Here is a 15,950-nt window from a genome sequence, read left to right as displayed (position 1 = left end):
ATCCTGCCTCGGGCATGGATGTTTGTCATGTCCTTAGGTTAGTTAGGTTTAACTAGTTCTAAGTTCTAGGGGACTAATGACCTCAGCAGTTGAGTCCCATAGTGCTCAGAGCCATTTTTTTAGTAGCAGTGCCGTAATGAAGCAGAAGGACTGTTTCATGAAGAACCGAACATTAAGAGACAACGTAAGCATCCCGTTCGGAGGTAAGTATCGACCGAATGACAGCGTTTGTGTATCGATTTACGAAAATTCTGAACAGTGACTCCTACGAGCACATTTTCATTCCTCTGAAACGGACGCTGCTTTTCTTTTTCGTCATGCGGTGTCGTCGGTTGTGCATGAACAGCTCGTTAACCAGCGATCTTCCACAAAATTTTCTGTCAAAGAAACGTACATTACTGTTCCAGTGATAAGTGTATTCGGCAGAAGCCAAAACCCTGAAATTCACTGTAGCAAATAATTGGTGCAGATCATTATTTTTTGTTACATCGTATGCTCCTGAGACTAATACTTGACATCCTATTTTCGTAACGTCGTGTGATCACACCTGTGTTGCCTCTTGCGTGTATGTTGTAGAGATCAATACATTGTTGTCTTCGTGTTCGTTATTTGCCACCTGCTAGACACTGTCGACGTAGATGAAGTGATTAGGTCATAATGAAATTGGAGTTTGCAGCAAAAGTGATACGACTCACACAGAGCAACTAGAACCTCTTAACAAATATACGCGTGTTTTCAGACAGGCTCGCATAAACACGACCTTTTTTTTTTCTTTTAATCGTCTTCCGATATCCCACCAAGAATTCCTCTTCTGTGCCAACCTTTTCATCTCAGAGTAACACCTGCAACCTACGTCCTCATTTATTTGCCAGATGTATTCCAATCTCTGTCTTCCTCTACAGTTTTTTACACAACACTTGCTCTAGGCAAATTATTTATACACAGACATCTCAGAGAACAAAGCACGCATTGACAGCCGTAATGTACCTTAATTCGTTCGTTTCTTTCGTCACTCGACTCGAATGAATCGAGTTATCGAGTAACTGCACTTTCCTATACAGCATGCGCGTCCGCATCATCACATTTTACACGTTTCTGTGTGACACATAGATGATTAACACATACCTACGAGAAAAGTGGCGGCCATTCTAGTGATCTCGATACGTTATTGTGTCTGGCATTTGTTCGAGACAAGTCGCGAATATTCTGCTGTTTTCTTGTACAGAGATCCTTCGATACGTAGCGTTATAAATACGGACTATTCGTCGAATAGGAAGCTAGTTTACATTCAGAAGCAGAAATATTAAGACAGAAGAATGAATAAGTAGAAAGTCCTAGTTGCAGCAAGTGCAAGTGTGAAGGTTAGTCAAGAGTGAGAGTGATCAGTTGATTATGAAGTATTAATAATAGTGATTCATAGTAATTTCTCAGAAAAAATATTATTACGAGACTCGTAACAATATTGTCCTATTGACGATGTAATTAATCAATTTGCCAGGAAGAATAGGTGCGTACAATTCATCATTTACGAAAGAGAACCACAATTGTAACTACACAAAACTTTCTTAAATTTTGCATGTGACGTGATTATTTTTTATTACGGTAAAAGTAAAGGTAGCTCACGATATCTTTAGCGCCCCCTCTTCGAGGTTTTTCTATATCCGCCCCTGCTTCAATCTATAACGACTCGGTAAGCTGTTCAGCTCAAGAAAGGTTCTAATGAAAACAAACCAACTAAGGGCAAAGTTTGCCCCTCACAGATAGCGTCAGCGGAGTAATCAGAAGACACAGGGTTGACGCAGGTTTAAACCAACAAGAAAGGGTGTGCTGATATATTAATACTGCAAAGGATTATGTCCACAACTTGCAAAAGCAGGAGTATATAAAATCCATTGCACGTACCGTCTAGTGCACACAGGAAATACAAAAAGAAGCATTAACACCCGTCTTAAGGAATACGAGAACAACTATCGTGCGGGCAACGCGGATAAATCGGCAGTCGCAAATCATGCACGGGCACTAGGGATAAACCAAATTTGTTTCTCCTGTACTATGACTTTATCGACATCTAATCGTTACTACGTTAGGCCATAGACATTAAAAATCAGGAAAACAGTTTTAACGGAAAAGAAGGACTGAAAGTAGACTGGTTACGGAACTTAGTGCTAAGTAAACGAACAGCGCCAAATCTTCCTCGTTACAAGCTCCATAACACAGGTTGGCGCAACTGCGGGATTTTAGTCAGTCTGCGTGATGACGTCCCGAACTGACCGTTGCTGAACATGTTTGAGACTTTAACTGCTTTCTGTGTCGTTACCGCCTCCGATGATGTTCCCAGCATTGGAAGACGATACGTTACACAGAGAAATATGCCTTGGGCCACTGCCTAGAGCCTGTAAAACAAACAGCACCAAAAATCTCACCGAAAGTTGTTCATGTATTATTACTACGAAAGTATCCAAAGGGGCACTTAAGTTTTTATTTTTCCACTTGCCGAATGAAATTCCCGTTCTTGAAGAAATGCGTGGTCCGTCTAAGAAAGAAAAAAATCGTTGACAGGAGTCTACACTACAAATAGACCGCATGGAAATGAACAGCTGAAAGGCGGTTTCAATACTGAATGGGAGATAATAGCAACAGGAGATGGTTCTAGCAAAACTTTAGTAAATTCTAAAGCTCATCTCACACCGGCCTTAATTGTAGTTCGTATTTCCATATCATTTTTCTCGTTTAATTAACTTTACTGGCTTTACGTAGCAAACAATTCAACTCTTGCAATTGTTTAGGTTGGTGACTACAATTAAATTTTATGCATACATTTATTTTACATAGATATAAAATTACAAGCTCATTATTTAACAATATTATGGAAAGGAAAGTTGCTATTCACCGTATAGAGGCCGGCCGGAGTGGCCGAGCGGTTCTAGGCGCTACAGTCTGGAACCGCGCGACCGCTACGGTCGCAGGTTCGAATCCTGCCTCGGGCTTGCATGTGTGTCATGTCCTTAGGTTAGTTAGGTTTCAGCAGTTCTAAGTTCTAGGGGACTGATGACCTCAGAAGTTAAGTCCCATAGTGCTCAGAGCCATTTAAACCATATAGCGGGGATGCTGAGACGCAGACAGGCACAACAAAAAGACTGTCTCAAATAAGCTTTTGGCCAGCAAGGCCTTCTTCAGAATAAACGTTACACACACACGCACACACACACATACACACACACACGCACGCACGCAAAATCAACTCACTCGTGACTGCAGGCTCTGGCAACTGAAGCCACAGTGTGGATTCAGTTGCCAGATTGAAAGCTTATTTGTGACAGTCTTTTTGTTGTGTTAATCTGCGGCTCAGCATCCCCGCCATATGGTGAATACCAACTTTCCTTTTCATACTATTGTTACATTCCATCCTGGATTTTCGACTGTCCGATTTTTGCCAGACTCTTTATTTGATACGTCAGAGTTTTAATCTGCTTCTTGTAGACAACGTACAATTAAACTGGTAATTTTGAGGTTGTTCTCACTCATTAATGTTTCAACATTTGTTGGCAAAGGGAAAGTTCATTTTCGCGAGATTTTGCCACAGTTTATTTTGTTGTGGAGCGTATTTGGAACATCTAAAGATGATGAAGATCTCCACCGTCTTTTGGATTTTCGCTGCATTTGGAGTGTCTCTCACTCAAATCCTCTAGAGGTGTTCAGGGAAACACGCACGTCCCAACCTTATTGTAATAATTGCTATCACATATCTCCTTGGGAAATTTTTCTAGCTGTACCACGGTTTTGCTGGTATAGTACGCTGGACTGAAGCGAACGAAAAGCCCTTTTTTCTGCAGCGATTTTTGCCGTTGCTGTTCCCACTGACCATATGCCTCTTTTCTTCTTTTTTGAAACGGGAAGCAATTCGGAGTGCGAAAGCTGTGTAAACTGCGGGTCCCCCTTCTTTGATGCTTCCCTTTGCAAGACCATCTGCTACTTCGTTATGGCGAGTATTTGAGTGCCCCTTTACCCACAGCAGGTGAACAGATTTACTTCTTTTGTTGGACTTCAGTATTAATTCCAAAAATGGTTCAAATGGCTCTGAGCACTATGGGACTCAACTGCTGTTGTCATAAGTCCCCTAGAACTTAGAACTACTTAAACCTAACTAACCTAAGGACAGCACACAACACCCAGCCATCACGAGGTAGAGAAAATCCCTGACCCCGCCGGGAATCGAACCCGGGAACCCGGGCGTGGGAAGCGAGAACGCTACCGCACGACCACGAGATGCGGGCTATTAATTCCAACGCAATATAAATACAACTGTTATCAGGTTTCGTTTTTCGATGGTCTCATTGCCCCGACGCACTTGCAGAACTAGTGTTTCTTTCCCTTTTTTCGTTTCAACTTAATTGCTCCTGTAATAGCTGTTACTTCTGCAATGTAAATACTGCTTAATGGTCGTAATAAAAGTTTTTCCATCCGCAGTCTAGGGCAATGGTACGTGCAACACCCGTTCATGGCTCTGTAGACGGCTATTGTCTTCGCCTACGACCGTTTGCGGTTCACAGTTAAAAGCTGTCAAAGGGGCCGCCAGGTGTCAGGGATTTCTTTGAGTAGGCTCCATTGTAGCAGTGTCTTATGAGTAAAAAATAAAACTTCATCCATGACGCGGCATTTCTTCACTAATCTCCGTGTTTATGACGTCTTATCCCTTGCACTATTGTGCCGTACAATCATATATTTGTGTAGCTACATTCAGCGGCATATATGGATACTCTCGGCGAAATATGTTGCGAGTAGAGTTAGCAGCAAATAAGTAGTAAATTTAATCGTCATGCATGATGCGGCAGTTTTTCAAGCATCTCTTTGTTTATGAAGTCATATGTCCTGAAATATGATAGGTAGGTGGTTCTCACTCCCAGAGGTCGTTGTCTGATAGTAAGGGAGACGTGTACCAAGTGTGGTAGCAATCGTCCCAGTGGTTTAGGAGGAGATGTGGAACGTACACACATACATACACAAATATACACTATGTGATCAAAAGTTTCCGGACAGCCCCCAAAAATATACGTTTTTCATATTAGGTGCATTGTGCTGCCACCTAGTGCCAGGTACTCCATATCAGCGACCTCAGTGGTCATTAGACATTGTGAGAGAGCAGAATTGGGCGCTCCGCGGAACTCACGGACTTCGAACGTGGTCAGGTGATTGGGTGTCACTTGTGTCATACGTCTGTACGCGAGATTTCCACACTCCTAAACATCCCTAGGGACACGTGCGGCGCAAAAGCGTACAGGGTCGTAATGTGTAATAGGCAGACATGTATCCAGACCATCACATAGGAATTCCAAACTGTATCAGGATCCACTATCGCAGTTAGCCGGGAGGTGAGAAAACTTTGATTACATGGTCAAGCGGCAACTCATAGCTACACATCACGCCGGTAAATGCCAAACGACGCCTCGCTTGGTGTAAGGAGCGTAAACATTGAACGACTGAACAGTGGAAAACGTTGTGTGGAGTGGCGAATCACGGTACACAATGTGGCGATCCGATGGCAGGGTGTGGGTATGGCGAATGCCCGGTGAACGTCATCTGCCAGCGTGTGTAGTGCCAACAGTAAAATTCGGAGATGATGGTGTTATGGTGTGGTCGTGTTTTTCGTGGAGGCGACTTGCTCCCTTGTTGTTTTGCGTGACACTATCACAGCACAGGCCTGCATTAATGTTTTAAGCACCTTCTTGCTTCCCACTGTTGAAGAGCAGTTCGGGGATAGTGACTGCATGTTTCAACACGATCGAGCACCTGTTCATAATGCAGGCCTGTGGCGTAGTGGCTACACGACAATAACTTCCCTGTAATGGACTGGTCTCCACAGAGTCCTGATCTGAATCCTACATAACACCTTTGGGATGCTTTGCAACGCCGACTTCGTGCCAGGCCTCACTGACCAACATCGATACCTCTCCTCACTGCAGCACTCTGTGATGAATGGGCTGCCTTTCCCCAGGAAACCTTCCAACACCTGATTGAACGTGTGCCTGAGAGAGTGGAAGCTGTCATCAAGGCTAAGGGTGGGCCCACACCATACTGAATTCCAGCATTACCGATGGAGGACTCCACGAACTTGCAAGTCATTTTCAGCCAGGTGGCCGGATACTTTTGATCACATAGCTGTACATCCATTTTTATAACATGTACTAGCTTAGAGCCCGCTGCTTCGCTCGCGTAGACTATTCGGCCTGCAGCGATTTTTGTTTTTTGTTTTTATTTAATAGAGTTTTTATGTTTTACACAAACTGCAACACCTAAGCTTTCCATGCTACTCAAGGTCACATAATCACCGTCCTTCCCGAATGTTATGTGCGGTCATGTGTATTGATAACAATGAAGTGCAGAGCAGCTGATGTTATATTACGCCGATGTTTTACGTGATAACAGTGTGGTCCCTAATTGCGCTTAAGAAAAGACTAATTGAATAAGGACGTGAATAGGCTTAACAGAATTCTGTGCTGCCTGCAGTATGAGGACATTTCGGAGACGGTGACTTAGCGGCATGCTGCCTGCTGTAAAGCAGCGTCTGTGAGCCATTGGTTTGTAGACAATAACATTCCTAAAAGGGACAGGCCTGTACAGAGTCCCTACGTGAGCCGAACGGAACACGTTCGCGACAAGTCAGAGTGCTGACTTCGTTTCCAGACTCCAGCGTCCAACTTCACAACCTTGTCGTGTTTCGGTTCTTGAGCAACGATGGACTGCCATCTCTCCACTGACACACAGACACCTCACAGAAAGTTTCTCCAGCAGAGTTCAACCTGTTATATAGGTGAAAGTTGGATACATTCCATACTAACGTCCAATAATAAGCGTCGGGATAGTTTCCATCAGATAGCGTGCACGTACCCGTTTGGAAGAAGGTTAACTGAGCTTGGGGCCTTTAGCTAGCGGGAGGTGTTGTTTAACGAACGAAGAGGCATTGACGAGGTCTAATACAAGACTGCTTGTTCGAGAGGAATCTTGAAGTGTGGTGTGTTTGTGCATGTGTGCTAATCCTGTTTGACTGTCGAGTGTTATTCATGTTTTGGTTATGAAAGAGACTATGGGCGAGAGTTGCCAGAAACTAGTGACAGACTGTCTACCGACTGTTTGCGGCGCCTATTTTTCTAGTCTGCTTGTCGGATCTGACAATTTTTTCAAAGTACTTGGATTGCTAAAGGACACTGATTAATGGTATACTAGCAATGACAATTTCAAGGACAGACGTAGGGAAAAATGCATTCTTGTACTTACATATAGATCCAAAAAATATTACAGCTAAAACAGTAGAACGTGAGACTATTATGCACAATATAATGCCTGATATTCTATGCAATTTTTGCTCGAAAATGCGCATCGACACACATTTTATAAGGATTTGAATTTTTAATTACCATTCTTTCTATAATGTACCTTTTCTTGTAAATTAAGCAAGCAATAAAACTGGAATTTCACAGTTTACATGTGCATAAGGGGCTAATAAAACGTGTGGAAGAGATCTTTGTTTAAGGTCATAGTTACTTTGAAATTAAACTTTTCAGTTTTCTCTTACGCAGGACTGCTCTGTTTTTCTCAAATTTTAAAGGAGAACTTTTCTCAGAGGAAAGATAACGGAAAAGAAGTGCAAAGGATTATTCAGTAATCAATTCTTAAGAACTATGCCGAATTTCAGAATGCTAGCTTTTATGGTTCCTGGGAAAAGGTACTTTACAGCCCAAAATAGTCAATTTACGGCAATTCGCATCTAAAATTTTTATTTCAGTTTTTGGCAATATTCCTCGGGCATTAGTTAGGTTTAATTAGTTCTAAGTTCTAGGGGACTGATGACCTTAGAACTTAAGTCTCATAGTGCTCAGAGCCATTTGAACCTTTTTTTTTTTGTTTTTTTTGGCAGTATTGCTACACTTCTAGTGACAAATGGTGTCCATATCATAATTTTTATTCTCTTCGTCGTCTTCCTGGACTAATCTCTTCCCCTATCTCCTTTGCCCAGACAATTTTTGCATGTTTTCTTCCGCCGCCAGAGCTTTGTCCAGTCGCGCTTCATCGATGCTTCCGCGTATCTTCAGTATGAATGCACCTGCATGGAAGGCTACTATGTGGAGGCACTTAATCCTACCCACATTTCCACTACTGAACACCAGACAGGCCTCACATCCAGCTATCTTCGTAACAATTGAGGGCACAAATACTGTTTTTGGACAACGCATCCGTATGAGGTGATTATAGCTCTCATTTGGATTCTGTGTTTTTCCATGTACACATTTTTTCACCAGTTCGGGAATGGCTATGTACCTGAAAGTTGGTTTTATAACGTCTGAAACAGCAAGTGGGAAACCATGTTTGTGGATGTATGGCTTTCCACTGATTCCTGCTTGAAGATATTTGCACCACGATAGGTCTCAAAGGGAATGTTGACGAATATCATGTGTGGAAAGTTTGTGAAAGAATGTTGACCACACGTGAAATTCGACATTTCCTCTCTTTTTAGAATATGCGCCCAGTGTTAGGACCCATTTCCAGCAAAACAGGTTGATACATGCAAAATTAAAAACTGAAATAAGTTTGTAGCACGTACTATTAAAAAAACCGTTGAAAATTAAGGAATAAGCAAAGATAATCTTTCTCACAGCCTTCCAGACTCATCTGCAGTTCGTTTCGATTGTGTGAACGAAAAATTGACGCTTCAAAAATTTCTAGCGTTGAGAAGTGGTGGATCATAGCATGAAAAGAGGGGGCGCGACAGGCGCAGATGTCCAAACGAACCTTTTTAAAACATATTTCTATCCAGAATTCGGTAATGAAACTTTGCGATATTATTCTTAAAGAATTAATCTAATAAAATAGGCAACAAAAAAATTCAAATGTTTTCGCAATTTTGCCCTACATCTGCCCTGATCTCGAAGGTTAACCCGCGGCTGACTACCCTTACTTAGACTGATGTGACCGTGATGCGGCGCACAGAATCGATCCGGCTCCGCCAGTTAACCTTCCCGAGTTAGTCATCGGAGCGATCCGCCGCGTGATTCGACTCGCACGCCGCCCATCGGAAAGGCCGCGCGGATTCTGTCCGCCGCGCCCATCTCCTCCGTCGTGACGCCAGAGAAGCTCCGGAACCGGGTCCGGAAAGAACGCTGCACAGTGTCTGAATGCAGTCGGAGCGCCGTTAAGAGTGAGGTCTCCGATTACTGCGGGACCCTCAGAGCGAGAAGGTATTTTCGGCCTTCCGGGGAAGCAGCCCACGTGTCGACCTCTACTTTCACCGAGTGTCTCACTTCCGTTCATTTCTACACTGACAGACGCGCACTAGTTCGAGCCGTGGACACCAGCGCCTCCTCAAGGCGGTCTTCAAGACATAATGCGAGCTACGCGAAACCTTAACCAAAAGTGAGCTTTCGAGAATGCCTTGCGAACCTTTCGCGTAATTCCTGATTTGTGCTTATCGGACGTACCTGGCTATATTCTCGTTTCGAATGCATCATTAGGAGCAGTAAACAAATAACATCTCTTCCTTTTACGTATCTGATTGCAATTAATTGTTTTCCATCTTTATTTCCGAATGTTCCCCGGAATCCTTAGGTAATGCTTCGTGCGTTTGAATAACACGGTTTCGAAGTTGTCCATGTACTCTTTACCATATACGTTAGCACAGAGGAAGTCATTATGACCTTCCTGAGAGTAATAACATCGAACTGAGCACGTGTGGTGTTATTGCACCGTTTTACAGTCATTGGTCATCATGCCAACATGTCACTCGGCATGGAATTATACTTACCTTAGATGTACCCCGTTCTAAGTTTTAGGAACTATTTTCAGGCGGAAAATTATGTAGGGAAATCCGTTTGGGGTGCCTAACAGAAAGGGATCAAAGTATTTGACAATGTGTACATTTCTGACAATCAGTTTAAACTGTTACCGAGTGGGGTAGCGCTGTGGTTAGCACACTGGACTCGCCATTCAGGAGGCCGACGGTTCAAACCCACGTCCGGCCATCCTGATTTAGGTTTTCCGTGATCTCCCTAAACAGCTTATGGCAAATGCTGGGGTGGTTCCCTTCCCCGTGGGTCCCTAATCTGAGCTTCTACTCCATTTCTAATGACCTCGTTGTCGACGGGTCGTTAAACAGTAATCATCCTCCCAGTATAAACTGTTAATAGGTGTTATTACGCTTATCATTGGAATTGTTGAAATTCCTGACAGACAGATACTGGCTTCTTCATCAGTCTTAGCTCTAGTAGAGAGCGGTCTAAGTACGTAAGGTAATAGCAAATACTAATTACTTTCTAGTGACTTTCTGAAACTTAATATTTGATGCCCATAGCTGGAATGTACCTCACCAATTATGTGTAGACAATTAGCTCCCCAGGTGAATATGAGAATCATGCATCTAGTACATAAATAGAAGCTAGAAGTCATTAGGTTTTTTTACAATATATATTTGCATCTAAATTTGTGCTCCGATACCCAACTTAGTGTCAACTCAACACAGTGAAGTAGTAATATTTCTGTCTCTTAGTATTTTATTTGCTTGCGATGGGAAGAACGACAAGCCTTCGTGAAACAGCAGGTTTTGCTAGTTTTACTGCGAAGGACAAGAAAAAACGTTCCACACATATGCCCATAATGAGAAACGTGTTTTCTTGTATTGTCTCTTACGTTCTTGGAATTTAAAACTACGAGAAACACGTCTTGCCACCAGCACATTCCCCTGGAGTCTGGGCATTTTTGTCACGCTCTCACACTTACTTCATCTGCGCTCTAAACGTCCTCCATCCATTTCCTCTATCCGGCATGATAATCATCTGAGACCAGTTAACAAACAGTGACATTACTCAGACAAGAGTTAGTTCAATGATCACGATCTTCAAACGGTTACGACTTTTGTTACTCGTCCAGGAAGATTTTCATGAAGAAGTCGTCTTATCGTCAGGTGCACAAGAGCTCCCTTACATTCTGCTTACGAAGTCTATACTAGTTTCTCCGTGAGAAAGATGCTCCACATGTCATGAACTAAAAATACACATCGCAGAATTGGATAACATAGAATTTAATTAGAACGACTACTATCTTCAAATAGTCAGTTTGTTAATGTCTTGTTACTCATTCACTACGATTTCCGCGAAGATCTCGTATTGTTTTCAGGAGGATAACAATTCGTCAACATTCGGTTTACGATATTTGTTTTGAGTTTCTCGGCCACAATGATGCTCGATGAATGCATAACTAGAAACATACCTGCTAAAAACAGAACGAGTCTTTCCCGGTTCGAACCTAACTCCTCTAGCAAATTTCACACAATTATGAAGTATTGTTGACTAATAAACCCTCATAAAGTTTACGATTGCAGTAGGGTATAAAACAGCACTTAATTTGGTATTTAAGATACCAATGGGGATACAATAACTGTAATAAACTAATGCACAACCTACAAATTATTTCATCTTAGTTAAATAGTCTTACATCGGAGCCTCGCGGAGTGGCCGCGCGGTTTGAGGCGTCATATCACGGATTGCGCGGCCGCTCCCGCCGGAGGTTCGAGTCCTCCCTCGGGCACGGATGTGTGTGTTGTTCATAAATGGTTCAAATGGCTCTGAGCACTATGGACTTAAATTCTGAGGTCATCAGTCCCCTAGAACGTAGAACTACTGAAACCTAACTGACCTAAGGACATCACACGCATCCATGCCAGAGGCAGGATTCGAACCTGCGACCGTAGCGGTCGCGCTGTTCCGAAATGTAGTGCCTAGAACCGCTCGGCCACCGCGGCAGGCCCTCAAGGCGGGCTTCAAGAGATAATGCGAGCTACGCGAAACCTTAACCAAAACTGAGCTTTCGAGAATGCCTTGTGAACCTTTCGTGTAATTCCTGATTTGTGCTTATCGGACGTACCTGGCTATATTCTCGTTTCGAATGCGTCATTAAGAGCAATAAACAAATAACATCTCTCCGTTTTACTTATCTGATTACAATTAACTGTTTTGCATCTTTATTTCCGAATGTTCCGCGGAATATTTAGGTGATGGTTCGTGCGTGGGGCCAGACTGCAGCGCCTAGAAGCGCCCGGCGACGCTGGCCAGCGTGTGTGTTGTTCTGAGGATAAGTTAGTATAAAATGGCTCTGAGCACTATGGGACTCAACTGCTGAGGTCATTAGTCCCCTAGAACTAGTTAAACCTAACTAACCTAAGGACATCACACACATCCATGCCCGAGGCAGGATTCGAACCTGCGACCGTAGCGGTCTTGCGGTTCCAGACTGCAGCGCCTTTAACCGCACGGCCACTTCGGCCGGCTAAGTTAGTATAAGTAGCGTGTAAGTGTAGGGACCGACGACCTCAGCAGTTTGATCCCTTACGAATTGACACACACACACATCTTACATCGCATTTACACTGAAATAATCCCTCTTGTTTTATTCTTGATTCTAACATTAATATTTTTCGTCTCTGGAAATGGACATACTCTGTAGATACACTTGTTTCCAAATGTTTGATCCAACAAAATTTCACTGCACCACACACTTGTCTTTGTAGCCGATGATGGCGTAAGAACCGAAAACCGCTTCGTGAAACAAATAACAAATATTGTAGGACATTGGACCACGTTGTGTGTGTTTCATTCCGTATAAATTATGACTTCCTTTGAATAAATTTGGAGTAGTACAATTGACGTCATGCGCAGAAAAACGGGATAACCCTCAAATATTAAAGCTTAGAGATAAGTGTCGCCATCTGTTGCTGGGCACGGGAACTATCAAAACTGACACTGTCCTCGCCCCTAAATATCACTTAGGGGTGGGAACAAAGTCAATTTTCATAGTTCCCGTACCCAGCAGCAGATGGCGACACTCATCTCTAAGCTTTAACATTTGAGTGTTAGCCCGCTTTTCCACGCATGTGTTCAATTTACGATGGTTTATTAGCAATGTAAGATTTTCCCCCTATAGTGTTCTAGGGTTAAATATTATAATCAGTTACATAATTATCGATTTCAAACTTGTGTAAACGACGAGGACGAGAAATTCCGCTCACGTAATCATAAACCGGTGTTAAAGAAATTGCCGTCGACGTGAAAGCGGGTAGCGACGTTCTCGAAACGAGTCCACGTGAACAATGACTGGTTGCAGTAAACATCTCGGAACCTTTCGACAACACCCGTACACAACATGTAGAGCGAAATGGAGTGATAGTGAAGTGCGGACAGTACTACATCGAGCCCACACCGTCAACTGTCAGTCGTCCGCAGAGCTGCAGACGCGTGGGTGCGTGGGTGGTAACGCGCACGCGCGTCGAGTTGCCGCCTCACCTGCGTGTCGAGCTGCGGGACCGTGGGCGTGGGCGGCGTGGGCGGCGCGGGCAGCGGCTGCGTACGAGTGGTCGCGGGGACGGCCGGAGAGGCACTGTGGGCCGGCCGCGCACTAGGCGCGCCGGCCGCTGCGCTCCCACCACCAGGGCCCGGCACAGAGGCACCCCGCTCCTCCACCACCTGCCAGTGTCCACAGCAGCAGCGCCTCCCACACACACACACAGCTCCGCAGTCGCGGCGTTTAACGCGTCGCAGTTGGAAACAACAGTACACACTGTCCACCTAACAGCATTATGACAACTTTACAACAGTGACCACTCTCTGCAGCAAGCACACCACCTAGACAAACGATGAAAAGAATGTTGCTGTTAAAAAGTCAAAATCACCTGGGTTGTTAGGCCGCGTCATATTTCCCTCCAAAATAATCGACGTTTCGACCCCTCTGCTGGGATCTTCTTCAGGATGCTTCACTGCCCACTATTGCTAGAACACTATCAGGGACTTTTTGTTTCCTGGCTGGCAGCAGCTTATTACGCTGCTCTGCAGCCTACAGACTTTTTAAAATGTAAGGAGAAGTTAAGAAACAATAAAATCAGGCGATAAAGCGGGGACTTAAATTGTAAAACGGCGGAAAATGGGGCAAAGTTAAAACATAAAGAAAAGGGTTGGCTAAAAATACACAGGATGCAGACAGGTAACATAGTAGACACACAATTAAAAAACATGGCGACAATCTGGTTTTTGTTCGCAAGAGATATAAAATCATACCCAGTTACAGTATGATGGCCGTTCGCAACTCTTCGGAAAAGACACACAACACTGAACACTCACTATAAACACTGCACTAAAATGTCAGCACAAAGAGAACACACCATAGCCTAGGGCAGATGGGAGGTGGACCTGGTCAGATGAGGGGGAAAACAAGGAGGGAGGAGAAGAAAAACGAAAGGGGGGGGGGAACCAAAGGAGGGAGAGGACCCATAAGGGGGGGGGGGGGGAGAGGCAGGGCAGACGCGAGAGGGAATGGGAAAGGCAGAGGAGGGAAATGCAAAAGGATTCGGGGGAGAGAAGGGGAGCAGACAGAGGGTAGGTGGGGAAAAAACAGGATGGAAGAGGGGGGGGGGGGGGAGAACTATCAGGGACCAGTGTCGCATTCTCTTATGGAGAGTTTTCCCGCGTTTGTGCTGGAGAAGTAGGAGTATTGGGTAAAATTTTTGTGGCTGCCATTGGTGAGCCGTCGTCATAGACTAATATTCCCGCTCTGATGCAGAAGGCGCTGAACTCTTGTGGGTACTACTGGTTAACCATCGTCATTGGACAGAAAGGCACTATTCCACAGTTGCTCTGGAAAAGGTTATTGGTTGAAATTCCTCCTACTGTTATTGGTTGGCCGTCATCATTGACTAGAAGCGAAACAGACAGAGCAAGAGAGGGGGAATGTTTAGCGAAAACATTATTGTCCCCCGAGGTGACTTGCAGCACGTTGTTTATATTGCTCGCACAAAAAAATGTTCAAATGTGTGTGAAATCTTATGGGACTTAACTGCCAAGGTTATCAGTCCCTAAGCTTACACACTACTTAACTTAAATTATCCTAAGGACAAACACACACTCCCATGCCTGAGGGAGGACTCGAACCTCCGCCGGGACCAGCCGCACAGTCCATGACTGCAGCGCCTCAGACCGCTCGCTTGCCAGCACACCGCGGTGACAGATTCACTTCCTTGATGGCGGGAAGCCACGATTACGAAGGCCTATAGCCGTTGTCTCTATTGAAATTACATGCATTCATGCATTCTTGGTAATTTCAACCGCTTCTCGGACCTTTCCTCTATAAATGTTGGCTTCTTTAGCCAGCTCACGTACGTTATTAAAATTGATGTCAGAGCCACAGTTCTCGTGATGTTTCGCTACTGCTGATTTTACACTTTGTTTTAGCCGCGCGTGCCGTTCGTATTCCTTAATGCGTTCTTTTAACAGTTCTTCCCGTTTCGCCCATATACACTTTGCCGCAACCACATGTCACTTGATAGACGCCTGCATTGTGGAGACAATCAGGTGAATCCGTTTTTCATCGGAAAAAATCTTTTATTATCTCTTTTACTACAAAAAGATGTCTGGATACCATTTTTCTTTCGAATTCTGCTCATGCAGTCAGTGCGAACGGTAACCTAATGGAGTGAGAAGGTGGTTGCTCGTCATTGTTATTAGCGTGATTAATATTCCACCTAAAAGCCCTATCGATTGAAAAACTACCATAGACATTTGCCCTCATTGTCCTCTTTAAAAAATCCAACTCCGATTCCAAGTTGTCGTCATCACTGATACGGAAGGCAAGTGAAGTCAGTGTGTTGAGCACTGCTTGCTTCTGCGCTGGGCGGTGGTGCCTGCAGACTTACATAGTGTTGTTGTTGTCGTCGTCGTCGTTTGTAGACTGGACTGATAGAGTTCTCCGCGCTTGTAGACCCTCTGGAAGCCACTTTGTAGCACCAGACTCCAAGGCAAAAAAAAAAAAAAAAAAAAAAAAAAAAACAGACACTACGCACCACGAAGGGATTATCTGAGTGGGGGCTTATTTCAGACAAGGCTACACTGGGCGACTTGCGTGTCGGTGATGATGAGATGATG

At 44.1% G+C, this 15,950-nt stretch overlaps 1 protein-coding gene across 2 annotated transcripts in view; it reads right to left on the bottom strand.

Moving 5' to 3' along the window:
* The window catches only part of LOC126481139 (putative fatty acyl-CoA reductase CG5065), a 469,013-nt gene extending 455,553 nt beyond the window's left edge, over positions 1 to 13,460 (bottom strand). For both annotated transcript variants that reach the window (XM_050104690.1, XM_050104691.1), the window contains exon 1: positions 13,323 to 13,460. The gene's annotated coding sequence lies outside the window, so the exon portion shown is untranslated. The remainder of the gene's footprint in view (positions 1 to 13,322) is intronic.
* Between the last annotated feature and the right edge of the window lie 2,490 nt (positions 13,461 to 15,950).

The sequence above is a fragment of the Schistocerca serialis genome, chromosome 5, assembly GCF_023864345.2.
Source record: "Schistocerca serialis cubense isolate TAMUIC-IGC-003099 chromosome 5, iqSchSeri2.2, whole genome shotgun sequence".
Lineage (NCBI taxonomy): Eukaryota > Metazoa > Arthropoda > Insecta > Orthoptera > Acrididae > Schistocerca > Schistocerca serialis.
The sequence above is the reverse complement of the archived record's forward strand: the minus strand, read 5'-3'. Positions and strand labels throughout refer to the sequence as shown.